We start from the raw sequence: 14,439 nt of genomic DNA, 5'->3' as shown, positions 1-14,439 counted from the left end.
TGAAAACATTTGAAATGCATGCATACACGTCCATTTGTTATCATACTTTATTTCTGATTGCTACTTCATCAGCAATAGCTTGGAACACGTCAGCTTTCCATCTCTTCCTCTGTTAAGCAAGTAATGATCTGTAAACAAACATTTGAAGAAGTGCTATTTAAAAGGACTTCTTCATCCTTTTGTAATGTAAAGACTATTTTTCTTGTGCAAATGAGTCCACACCCACTAATTTAGTTTTTTCAAGCAGTATGTTTAGGGGTTCCATTTACCTCTTCTGTGTAGAGCTTAATTACACATGAAAGGTATGTATTAACTTTCCATTGCCACTGTAAGGAAATGCTTCAGATTCAGCATCAAAAAACAAAATTTTGTTTATTAGCTTGTACTTCTGTAAGTCAGAAGTCTGAGAGGGTTCCGCTAGGTTCTAGGCTCTGGGTCTCACGAAGGGAAAGCAAGAGTGGCCTGCCTGGAGCCTTTCATGGAGATTCTGGGAAAGGATCCACTCCCAAGCTCATATAGATTGTTGGCAGAATTCCATCCTGGCTGTCGGCAGGGGATGACCTCTGCTTCTGGAAGCCACCTAGGTTCCTTCTCACATGGTCTCCTACCTCTTACTCTTCACAACTCTCTGAATTTTCTTTCTGCCAGAGAAAGTGTTGTGCTTTAAGGTTCATGTGATTAGATCATGTCTACCTGAATATTCTCCCTTTTGTTACATGTAGGGGCCAAGGGGAAGCCACCTCAAAATGTGCGACTTTGGCATATTGATTATTTTAAATTAAAATTACATAAAAGGCAGCTGGCACAAGAAGGACACTCAGACCCTCCTCTACCCCCTTCTGAAAGCAGGAAATAAATGTTCCGTGCAAAAGGTATCTGTACCAGGAGCTAAAGACATACCCGTATGACCTGAAATAGGACCTTTAGAGCCAAGAAGGCTGTATTAACAACTTTGGTCACTTTTTACTAATTTACTCCCTCCACCCAAATTCTGATAGGGAAAAGATAGGATAAAATAGACAGAGAGGGAAAGGATAGGACCTGAGGTCCCAGGGTGAGGAAAAACATGTTTTAGAACAATGCTGGGAGTGTCTGACCTTAGCAAACACCCTCGGGTGTAAGGTTCCTAAGAATGTTATAGAAACCACCTATTCCCTCTTCAAGTTCCCCTCAAGAATTTGACCAAAGACCTAACTAAAAATAAGTAATAGACCATAAAACTATGACCCACAAGGAATGGTATGGCCATAGACCACCCCTCATGCAATAGAAACAAGCCAATCAGGAATGGACAACTCAGCACCTAGAGTTGTCAAGCCAATGGGTAAAACCTGAGAAGGAACAAGGGGGAAGAAAAGGGAGTGGCGATAGGAACCGTATAAAACAAGGACCCTCACCTGTGGTCCTGGGCATTCACTTTTGAATGCCCTTTCTCTGTGGAGAGAGCTTTCATACTATTCCTACTTTCTGATCTTATACTCTAATAAACTTTTGCCTGCTGCTCATTTTGTGTCCACCTCTCCATTCTTCGAAGTGGTGAGACAATGAATCCTGGGTTTTGAGGTAAACAATCCTGCAACAATTCTATTTAGAATTTCACTTGAGTGTGAAACTCCCTATGTTTTCTTTGTCTTGTCAATTCCTCATAGATTTATTGTCTCTTTGTCTAAAAAGTATAAAAAATGCCTGCTTTGGTTATTTCTTTGGGTTTCAAATTCATTACAGCCAAGCAATGAAACTTTGGTTTTTTTTCCTCTTTAAAATATCTTATGTCAATTTCATTCTTTGTTAAAGAAGACCTTGAAGGGTAGAGGAAGACTTTTTCCTTCTCTACATTGGTCAAGTATGCTATATAGCACAACACAACCATGGAAATAATATCTCTGCATATTCACAGGTTCCAGGTATTAGTATGTAGAATCTTAAGTGCTGTTGTAGAACTTGTGCCTACCACAGATACGTCTCTACAGAAGGATGGTTTCCCTCTCTGTTTCCCCTTTCAGCGTTTTCTTAAATGTTTTTGAGGAGGATACCTCACATTGATAGACAAGAAAGACTGACTAAAAGTGAGCAGGGCACCAGTGGCAAAGTGAGAAATCAAATAAAAACAGAGATTGTTCAACAATTTTCTTGAGTTAACATCGTCGAAAAATCAGAGCTTGTGAGACTGAGTCAAACTCAATTTCCTAACTACCCGGCTGAGACTGAGGAGTAATATATACAAAGTAAAATATCTTTGTGTTAGGAAGAATCATCTTATGGAGCCTGATGTTTTAGCTAGGTTGTCTGAGGTGCTAGATTATGTATATACTGCCTGACAATGCCCTGTGATAGGAGTAGGTAGTCAACATTTGTCTATCAACTATTAAATTATAAAAACAAGACCAGAGTAAACAGTTATGGAGAAGACTTATAGGTAAGAAAATTCCTAATTAAAACTAGATGTTGATTTATGAATTGATTTATAAAAATATTTTAGCTATGTATTTATTTATATTTAAATATATGCCACAGTGTGCCATCACCAAGGCTGAAATAGTTTGTTAAAGTCTTCCACGTGCTCTAGGCAGCCAAAGCCTCTCCTCATCTAGACAAAATACAGTATGAAAAATATCTAGCCCACAATCCTGGTCATATTCACTTATTTTTCAGCAAATGTCCATGGTTTACAGTGTGTTAGACAACCATACAGTTTCGGGAAACACATTGATGTGGGTTTGAGAAAGTCACAGATGTGGGTCTGGGAAAGTCACCAAGGTGGGTCTGTCCAAACTAGTCCCAGTCCTCATGGAACTTCTATTCCAGTCCTGTGTGAAGTAAGCAGCCACACAGGTGCAAAGTTGGGGCCTATAGGACAATGGCAACTGTCAGAGTAGGGCCCAAGGTAAACACGCATCAAGTGCTGGAGATCGTGTGACAGACAGGCTTAGAGTTTGACAGTTAAAGCTGACACAGTGTCTGTTATGCACGAGGAGTGCTCCATTGCCTCCTGGAAACTCCAGACTTCACCTGACCCTGCCTGGGAAGGTGATAGAATCCATCAGGAAGAGTTAACCTAGTGGTATTAAGCAGGCATATCTAGGAAATGTATGAGCATCGCATCATTCAAAGTATGTAACAAAATTTGGTCTTGCCTAGGACTTTGGGTAAGATAGTGCACAGGGATCTAACTGCCTCTACTTCCATTAATTTTATTAGAAGAATTGATATGCAATAAAAATAAGGAAAGGTTTTCATCAGACTTGGGTTGTAATCAAAAGTAAAAAAATAAATTTCAGATGGGGCACCTGGGTGGTTCAGTCAGTTAAGCATCCAACTTTGACTCTGGTCATAATCTCATGGTTGGTGACTTCAAGTCCTGCGTTGGGCTCTGCGCTGACAGCTCAGAGCCAAGAGTCTGCTTCATATTCTGTGTCTCCCCCCTCTCTCTGCCTCTCCCCTGCTCACACTGTCTCTCAAAACTGAATAAACGTTAAAAAATTAAAAAAAAATAAATTTCAGGGCTTTCTAAATTATACCTTATTTTCATCCAGGGGAAAATAAACAGGTGAACCTGAATTTTCAAGAGGGTCATTGAGTAGGCTGATAAAGCACAATCAATGAGAGAATTGGTTCATAAACAAACTTCAAAAATTAAATTTTATAAAATCTTGGCTGATTAGGATTTGCAGATGCCAAGTGAAAGATGTGGGAGCAATTGGGAATTGCTATTTTGAACTTAGGTAGGAAGGAGGGAAAAGAGGAAAAAAAACCATCACACCCCCAAGGAACATACAGCCACCCTCCTGGGACCGTTGTGTCCCCATGAGGGACATGAGAAAACCCTGATGGAGTTTCATTCCCCAGTCACCATGAGAGACAAGGGGCAATTCTGGAAGGCAGAACCAACCTCAGGCAGCTCTCCTCCTCCATTCCTCACCTGGCCAGAGCATGTGTTCTCTGATGACCACTGTGAGCACTTGGGAGGGAGCTGGGGCATGTAGGTATGAAGGCACAAAGCTGGGAACTGTAACCATGAGAATGAGACAAACTCATCTTGTATCCATTGCCCAAGGAAGGAACATGGGTAGTGAGGAGAATGCAGAGTCCATGGCCTTCCCTCTCAAAAGCAAGGTACTCACACTCAGGCTATCTATGGGATTAAAGGAGGGATCCAAAGTGAAGCAGCCCTGGGTTCAAATGCCAGCTCTACTGTTTATTACATGAGTGACCGGGACCAGGATGCTGGACTTATTTGTGTTGCAGACTCTTGTACATGGGGAGACTATTGTTATTGATCTCCTGTGTTGATATAGGAATTGAATGTTATAGGTATGTTAATCTAGCAAGTGACTGTCACCCGTTCCCACCCTTATCCACCCCAGTTTATTTTCCATACATCAATACAACACTCAAAGTGAACTTTTAAAATCATGGACAGGACTATGCATTTCCCCCATTTAACTCTTCCATGGCTCATCATCCCCCTGAGGGCAAATCCACAAGCCTCCCCTGGTCTGCACAGCCTGCCCATGGCTGCTGTTCCAAACCCATCTTTTTCCCATTCCCCTTTGACTGTTGGGCTACAGCTCCACTGATGGAATCCCTGCCCTTCTACTTGTTAAGTATGCCCCAACACAGGGCCTTTACACATGCTGTTCCCTCTTATACAATACTCTTCCTCAAATATTTACATGGCTCACCTTCAGTTCATCAAAGTCTCTGCTCACAGGTCAAGCTTCAGAACACTCTTCCCCGACCAATCTACCAAAAATAACCAACTCTTTATGCTTTATCTGCTTGCCCAACTTTTATATCTTTCTTAGACACCATACATTTATTTATTCATCTATTGTCTGTTTTCTGTAACACTCTGTAGGTTCCATCCTCCATACCCCAATGTCTAGATCAGCGCTGGCAAACCGAGATAATCTATAAACGTGAGTTACCTTTGCCCTCATTTTCTCATTCCCCATCCTTTCTCACAAGTATAGAATGTCATTTCAGAAGATAGGAGGATAAGAATCGTGTTTTCATACCCGAAGGAGTCAAGCTGCCCAGCTAGGACAGCTAGCACCTTCACCTGTGAACTCCACATCAAGATTTCATGCTGTCTACTTCCTCCTCTGCACCCTGGCCACACGGAGTTTTCCTGAGCTCTGTGATCATTCCCACTGTCAGGAGGAAGCAGGACATGATAGACCACTCCCAGAACTGCCTGCCCCATCTTTGGGCCTTCCGTTCCTGCTCCCCAGTAAGCACCTAAGTTTATCAGGAAGTTCTTCAGTCTATAGTTAGTATCATTATAGGTGCCTGGTAAGCTTTATGAACCTTTATGGCATTTGATACACAATAAATAATAATATACTGTCAGATGATTACTGCATGACTGCTGCTATGATGAGCCATTCAGGAGGCAGTCATAACCATGAGCAAATAGAAGAGCAAACAAAGAAACAATCTGTTGTGCTGCACCTAAAAATAAATCTAGCAACACAGAGATTCATCAGGGGTTGAAATATTTTGTTGACAAAGCCACAGGGATAATGGATCTGTTTAAATGTACCTTTTTTTTTTTTTATACAGCTTCACTGTGGCATGCTTACATACCTTTCTTCAGGCCTCACAGTCACATGAAGGCAGAGGGGGCCACTTAGGCCCAGGGAGAGGGCAGGCTTGGATCCCTCCCTGGTCATAGTTTGTGACTTGAGGGAATGACTCAGATATATTTGATCTGGAAAGCTGGTTTCATTCTAACTCCCCAAGGCCAGCAGTTGGGTGCTCAGAAATGGTCAGCAATGAGTGTTTCGTCCTTTAACAGACCCTCGTCACTTTATATATCATGGGCTCTAATTCCTTCTTTCTAATCTCTTCTACTTGTTACAGGGACTGGAGAAAAGGGGGGCAGTATTTTGCAGTTTTTGTCCCAGTAAAGGTATGTTGCTGAATGTCTGAATGCCTAATAGCAGCACAGCACAAAGTGCCAAAGATTGGATTCTATTCAAAAACTGATGGAAGGGCGCCTGGGTGGCTCCATCAGTTAAGCGTCCGACTTCAGCTCAGGTCATGATCTCATGATTCATGAGTTCAAGCCCCGCATCGGGCTCTGTGCTGACAAATCAGAGCCTGCAGCCTGCTTCAGATTCTGTATCTCCCTCTCTCCCTGCCCCTCTCTCTGCTCATGCTCTGTCTCTGTCTCTCTCTCAAAAATAAATAAATCTTAAAAAAATTTTTTTTCAAACTGGTGGATATACTGTAAGATCCCGTTGGCAGAATAACCTGGAAATGACAAAATTATAGTGATGGAGAACAGATCAGTGGTTTCCTGGGGTTAGGGTTGGGGGAGGGTATGACCGTTCAGAGGTAGCATGAAGGAGTTTCTTTGTAGTGATGGAAGAGTTCTATACTTTGACTGTGGTGGTGTTAGCACAGATTTATACCCATGCTGAAATTTCACAGTACTATACGCCGCCACCACCGGCAATGCCAAAACCTGAGGAAAACCAAATAAGGTCTATAGTTTAATCAGTAGTATTTTGCCACCGCCAACTTCCTGGTTTTGAAGACGCACTGTGGTATGTGAAATGCTATCACGGGGGAAAGGTGGATGAATAGTCAGAAACTATTGTTTTTGCAACTTCTGTGGGTCTCAAGTTATTTTAAAATAAAAAGTTAAAAAACTGCAAAAAAATTTTTTTACAAAACCTGCTGGCAAGTTTTCAGGTCTGTTAAGTGGAGTAACTATGCTCTCATGTCTCTCTCACTGCTGTGACTTCAGTACCTAGAGGAGCTGATTTGGGACTCTGAAAGTAAATAGTAGCAGGTGGATTGGGAAAGAAGACCAGAATTCAAAATACCATCAAAATAGTGGTGAGTTTACCCCCTTTTTTTCCCCCCTCCAAGATCCCTTGGCCTGTATGTAACTCAAACTGAAACCTAGAGGTGGCCATCAGAAGAGAGACACCTCCAGGGGTGCCTGGGTGGCTCAGTCGGCTAAGTGCCCGCCTTCAGCTCAGGTCATGATCTTGTGGTTCATGAGTTTGAGTCCTACGTTGGGCTCTGTGCTGATAGCTCATAGCCTAGAGCCCATTTCAGATTCTGTGTCTCCCTCTCTCTCTGCACCTCCCCCGCTCATGCATCGTCTCTCTCTCTCTCTCCTTCAAAAATAAATAAAACATTAAAGAAAAAATTTTAAAATAATAAATTTAAAAAAGAGAGAGAGAGAGACACCTCCAGGAAGAACCCTCTGGTCCTCACTCCAGGTGCTGGAAAGGGAAGTCTGAAATTGCAAAGAGAATGTGAAAATCTCCTGGAGTTTTGCTGTTGTTATTTTCATTTGTTTGTTTATTTTCTCTTCTCTGATGTCTCATGCCCAGTTCCCAAGCAATAATATGGTGGAAGTGGCAGAGGCCTCTCCAGTCAGTGCAGTTGGGTTCTCAGGAGTGTAGGGTTAACCACCATTGCTCTTTTTTCCTTGTCCTATTTCCACTTGACCCCAGATATCAGTGCAGTCTTAGAAGTACAGGACAGAGGAGTGAAAATCAAGTCACAGCACTTTGGAAGATAAAAAGGAGGAGCTCTGGGGGCCCCTTGGAATCTGTTAAAAACTGATGGATATATTGGACCCGGGAGACTGTGAAGAAGGAGGATATCAAGAAACCCACCCCACAAAGTAGTCTCGGAACTCCTGGGCTCGCTTCATGTTACACACACATGGATCTGATTCAACTGGAGTATCAGAGAGATTTAGAGAACTGAGCTAACAAGCAGATCATTGTCCAGGTTCCCAGCTGAGTACAGGGTGGCACACACCTGGGACAAATCTGACTAGCACTGTAAGACTTTGAACACTAAGCTGAGATTGGATGCACAGCCCACAGAAGGTAAGTTGAAACTTGTAATCTCTTCCAAGCCAGGGCAGTTGACTACTAAAAGAATAATGCCAACATTTTCCATAGTATTTAAGAAGACCCAGAAATACATACATAATATTCAAAATACCAGGAAACAATCCAAAATTACTTGCCTTACAAAACAAAGCAAAACAAACAAACAAACAACAAAACAAAACAATAGGAAATGCTCAACTTGCATGGGAAAGATAATTAACAAATGTCAATATAACAGTGATATTGGAATTACCTGATAAAGACTAACAAAAACAGCTGTTATACAAATGACCCAATAAGCAATAGTAAACACTCAAAAAAGGGAAAAACAGAAAGACAGCAAAGAAATAGAATATGAATACATAAAGAAGAACCAAATAGAAATTTTAGAACTGGAAAATATAATAACCAAAATTAAAAACTCATTGGATGGGCTCAATCACAACAACAGAGAGAAAACAGATTGGGAAAAAAAAAATGAACAGAGTTCCAGAGACTGTGTGACAATAAGAGAGTTCACATTCATGTCATTTGAATCCTAAAAGTAGAGGAGAAAAAGCACAGTGTTGGAGAAGTTTTTGAAGAAGAAATGGCTGAAAACATCCCAATGTTGGCAAAAGACATAAATCTATAAATCCAAAGCCAGTAAAACCTAAACAGGATAAACCTGAGGAAATCCATACCCAAACACATAATAATCAAACTGCTGAAAATTAAGGCAAGGAAAAAATTATGAAAATATTAGAAGAAAACTATACATTATCTTTAAAGTAGCAGTGATTTCAAATGACTGCATATTTCTCATCAGAAATCATGAAGGCCAGAAAAAGTAGCTCTTTCTTTTAGAGTCAAGCACAGTAGTGAGAAGCTGTGGGGGTGGGTGGGAAGGGGAGGGGAGAAGAGTAAAACAAGGAGTTGGTCTATAAGTGAATGCGAACCATCAGTTGAGATAACTCACTACCTTCAAACCAACCAGAAGCACCACATTTGTTAAATGATGAAAAGAAAAGTCCTATTTATCAAGAATTTTACCTACAGTGAAAATATCCTCTATAACTAAGATAAAATAAAGACATTCCTATACGAAGGAAAATTGAAACAATTTGTTATTTGCAGATTTGCTTAAAAACAATTGCTGGTGAAAGTTCTTCAGACAGAAGACAACTGATATCAGAAAGAAACTTGGAACATCAGACGTGAAGGAAGAACAACAGATAAAGTAAATATCTTGGTCAATGTGATAGATTATTCTCCTCTTCTCAAGTTCTAAAAATATATTCAGTGGTTGAAAATTAAAAAAATTAACACTGCATAATTAGGTTTTTAATATAAATTGTAGTATGTAAGACCACTATAATGTAAAGGAGGGAGAGTAAAAGTTCTAAATGATGATAAATTTTATAAATTCCACTGGATGTGCTAAAATATTTTGGTGTCAATAAAAAAGTATGCATAGTGTAACTGTGAGAAGAGCCACTAAAAATGCATATAAATAGATAAGGTCAAAATAAAAATACATAAATTAAAATATAATTTTAAAACATAAAATTCACCCAATGACAGCAAGAAAGGAAAAACAGAGGAATGAAACATAAAGGAAATAGTCAGAAAACAGACAAGAGAATACTAGTACTATATCTAAACTCAATAATTAGGTTAAATGCAAATAGTCTAAATGCATTTGTCTCAATTAAATGAAAGAAGTTTTCAGAATGAAATTTTTAATTTTTTAAAATGTTTTATTATTTATTTTTGAGACAGAGACAAAGTGTGAGTGGGGGAGGGGCAGAGAGAGAGGGAGACACAGAATCCAAAACAGGTTCCAGTGAGATCATGACCTGAGTCCAAGTTGGACACTTAACCAACTGAGCCACCCAAGTGCCCCTCAGAATTGATTTAAAAAAAGTTTTTTTTAATGTTTATTTGTTTTTGAGAGAGAGAGAAAGAGAGAGAGTGAGCAGGGGAGGGGCAGAGAGAGAGGGAGACAGAATCTGAAGCAGGCTCCAGGCTCTGAGCTGTCAGCACAGAGCCTGATGTGGGGCTCGAACTCACAGACTGTGACATCATGACCCAAGCTGAAGTCAGACGCTGAACCAACCGAACCACCCAGGCACCCCCAGAATGGATTTTTTTTAATGACCCCACTTCATGCTGTCTACAACGACTCACTTCAAATATAACAAAATAGGTAAAAGGATAGACAATTATGTCTCATGAAATCATTAATCAAAAGAGAGCTGGAGTACCTATATTAATATCAGACAAAGAAGATTTCAAGGTAGAGAAAATTACCAGGGATTATAAGGGTCATTGCATATTGATCAAAGATTCGATTCATGAAAAAGAAACAGCAATCCTACGTGCATATATACCCAAGAACAGAGCCAATATGCAAAAACTGACAGAAATGAAAAGAGAAATGGGAACTTTCACAGTATTATTTGGGGAATTCAATGCACATCACTGAATAATAGAACTAGAAGTCAGACTATTAGCAAGGATTTTGAAGAATTAAACAAAACCACCAACCAACTTGATCAAAATGACGTTTAGAGAACATTACCCGACAATAAAATACACATTCTTCTTACATCCATATGGAACATTCACCAAGATAATCAATATTCCATGTCATAAAACAAACCTCAATACATTTAAAATAATTAAATCCTACAAAGTATGTTTTCAGATCTTAATGAAACCAAACTAGAAATCAACAGATAGCTGGAAAATCTCCCAACACCTGGGAATCAAACAAAACACTTTAAAATAACATGTAGGCCAAAGAGGAAGTCCCAAGGTAAATTAGAAAAAAAAAAGTGAATTTATATAAAAATTAAAATACAAAGATATCAAGAGTTTGAGGAATATTTAAACAGTGCTGAGGGTGAAATTCATAGTAACCAATGCTTTTATTAGAGAAGAAAAAAAGTTCTCAAATCAATAATCTGTGCCTCTAAATTAATAGCTAAGAAAAGGAAGAGTAAAATAAACTAAAAATTAGCATAAAAAAGGAAATAATAAAGATTAGAATTAAAGTCAATAAAATTGAGGACAAAAAAATACATATTAATGAAAGCAAAAGTTGGTTCTTTGAAAGATTAATAAAATTGATAAATGCCTATCAAAACTGATAAAGAAAAAAGGAAGACGACACAAGCTACCAATTGTAGAAATGAAAGAAGACATGTTCCTAAAGATGCCATAGATTTTTAAAAGGATAACAAGTGAATATTCTGTCCAACTCTTTGCATTCTAGTCAAGAATTAACATGAAATCATTCAATTCCTTGAAAATTGTAAACTACCCAAATCACACATGATGAAATAGATAACCTAATAAATATTAGAGAAATGGAATAAATATTACAGAAATGAAATTTATAAGTTGAAAATGTTCTGAAAAAGAAATCCTCAGGCCCAGATTGTTTTACCAGTGAATTATATGAAATATTTAAAGAAATAACACCAATTGTACACAACGTCTCTTAGATAATAGTACAAAAGGAAACATCTCCTAAATCATATTATGAAGTCCACATCACCTTGTACTAAAACTGACAAAGACAATAAAAAAAGGAAAACTACAGACCAATATCCTTTATTAAAAAATACAAAACTATCAACAAAATATTGCCACATTACATGAAGTAATGTAAGCATAATCATAATACACCAAAATCAAGTGGGATTTTCCCCAAAAGAATAAGGCAGGTATTTTGGAAACCATCAATGTGATTCACCATATTCAAAGTGCAAAGAAAAAAGATACATTATCAGAACAATTGATAAAGGAAAATAATTTGAAAAAATTCAGTATTAACTCATGAAAAAATGTAGGAACAGAAGGGAACTGGATAAATTGAACTTCGCTGAAATTAAAAGCTTCTGCTCTAAGAAAAACATGGGTAAGAGAATGAAAAACCAGGCCACAAAACTGGGACCAAATAGTTGCCGGTCACATATCCATTAAAAGTCTATGAAGAACTTCCAAAATACCTGAACTCCTAAAATATATAAAGAACTCTTAAAACTCCCAAACAAGAATGCAAACAACTCCATTAAAATGGGCAAAAGAGGAGAGGGGCCAAGATGGCGGAACAGCATGGAAGTTTTTTCTGCATCTCTCATCCCTGAAATACGGCCAGATCAACACTAAACCATCCTGCACACCTAGAAAACTGATTTGAGGATTAACACAACAATCTATACAACCTAAACCACAGAACCGGGCAGGTATGCAGCGTGGAGAGGTGAACTGGGGGAGAAAACCATGGAGGGCAGGGAGCTGTTTTTGCTAGTAGAGAGAGGATGGAGACCGGGCAAGGGTGGGGGTGTTTGGTGGTGGGGGTGAGTACGGGAAGCATCCCACCACCCAAAAGCAGCTGGAGAGAAAAGAGTACACAGGGACTGAACAAAAAAGGAGAAAGGAGAAAGGAGAGGGTTTAAATTCCATTAAGAGTCTATAAACAGGGGGAGCACAGAGTCTGAAACTCTGCAGCTCAATACCTGGCAGTGCTCTGGTGAAAAGGGCAAACCCCAGGAGCGGAGTGAGGTCTGGAGGTCTTCAGGCCACATGGGGAAAAGCTGTTTCCCTGCTGGGAAGACATCTGGTAGAGGCTGTGTGGCTTCCCCACAGGCAAAGGTGCCAGCAGACCCCAGAGAACAACCACATTCGCTGGTGCTGGAACAAGAACATTAAGGGGGAAGCCTGGCACCAGATGTGCTTTGTGATTTTCCATAATCCCTGAAACGCTACTGCTCCACAATGGCATGAACTTTTTCTGGGGCGGGCTGGCACCCAGCTGCAGTCTCTGGGCATCAGAAGCAGCACGGTCTCCCCAAGTTCCTGGGTGTGGCCAGCACCCAGCCACTGCTCGGTGAGACCGTCCCCTAGACGGTCGGAACGGGCCAAAGCCACAGTCCCTCAGAAGTGAGAGGTTTGGAAACACAGCCGCATCTGAGATAAAACTCAGGATGGAGGTGCTGACTGGCAATGTGAGGGCTTAATCACGAACAGTGTGAAAAGGGAGTGGACTGAAGCAGGAGACAAAGGAGGGGTGAGCAAATGATGGTCAGGGAGAACAGAGTTCTGATACTAGAGACTGTGTAGCTGGGTGACGCCATTTTCACTGCTCCCGCACATGCAAATGCATATCTATAGGCGCCACAATAATCCACCCCAGTAAGCTAAGCAGCGCCATCTAGTGAAGAATGGAGCCATTACGCTAAGCCCCACCCAACTGGGCCAACCTAGCTCTTCAGGAACAATACAAGTCTCTCTGCCTGCTTAGTTTACAAACTATAAAGTGCCTCATAGTTCAAGTTCTATGGGAAACTGATGTAATTTCAATCATGCTTCAGTCTGTTTGCTGGTCCGTCTACTCATTTTTTTTTCTTTTCTTTTCTTATTCTTGAATACAGAAAGAGAAAAAAATTATTTTTATTTTCCATTTCTATTAAAAATATTTTTCCTTAATTTTTTCTACTACATTTTTTACTTTTCTTGGTACATTTTTTAAATTCTGTTTTTTTACTTCAATCATTTCATCTTATTCTATTTCATCGTATTCATTTTTTCAAATTTTCAAGCATTTTCCTTTTTTTTTCTTTTCTTATCTTTCCCTTTTTTTCTCTAATCTGTCAAACTCCTTTCAACAATCAGACCAGAACACACTTAGGATCTAGCATCCTTTATTTGTTTATTTGTTTGTGTGTGTGTGTGTGTGCGTGTGTGTGTGTGTGTGTTGTTTTTCATTTTTTAATTTATTTTTTTACCTTATAATTCCTTTCCTTTCTTCAAAATGATGAAACAAAGGAATTCACCCCAAAAGAAAGAACAGGAAGAAATGAAAACCAGGGATTTAACCAAAACAGACACAAGCATGATATTTGAACCAGAATTTAGAATCACGATAATAAGAATACTAGCTGGCATTGAAAAGAGATTAGAATCCCTTTCTGTGGAAAGCTAGTTATGATGAAATAGAAAGTGCTATAACTGAGCTGCAGTCTAAAATGATACCACAGAGGAAGAGCAGCAAATCAGCAATAGAGAGGACAAACTTATGGAGAACAATGAAGCAGAAAAAAAGAGGGAGATTAAGGCAAAAAAGCACAATTTAAGAATTAGAGAAATCAGTGACTCATTAAAAAGGAACAACATCAGAATGATAGGGGTCCCAGAAGAGGAAGAGAGAGAAATAGGGGTAGAAGCATTATGTGAGCAAATCATAGCAGAAAACTTTCTTAAGCTGGGGAAAGACACAGACATCAAAATCTAGGAAGCACAGAGGACTCCCATTAGATTCAACAAAAATAGACCATCAACAAGGCATATCATAGTCAAATTCACAAAATACTCAGGCAAGGAAAGAATCATGAAAGCAGCAAGGAAAAAAAAGTCTCTAACCTACAATGGAAGACAGATCAGGTTTGCAGCAGACCTATCCAAAGAAACTTGGAAGGCCAGAAAGGAGTGGCAGGATATATTCAATGTGCTCAATCAGAAAAATATGCAGCCAAGAATTCTTTATCCAGCAAGGCTGTTATTCAAAATAGAAGGAGAGATA

Source organism: Panthera onca, chromosome D2, assembly GCF_046562875.1.
Source record: "Panthera onca isolate mPanOnc1 chromosome D2, mPanOnc1 haplotype 2, whole genome shotgun sequence".
Lineage (NCBI taxonomy): Eukaryota > Metazoa > Chordata > Mammalia > Carnivora > Felidae > Panthera > Panthera onca.
The sequence above is the reverse complement of the archived record's forward strand: the minus strand, read 5'-3'. Positions refer to the sequence as shown.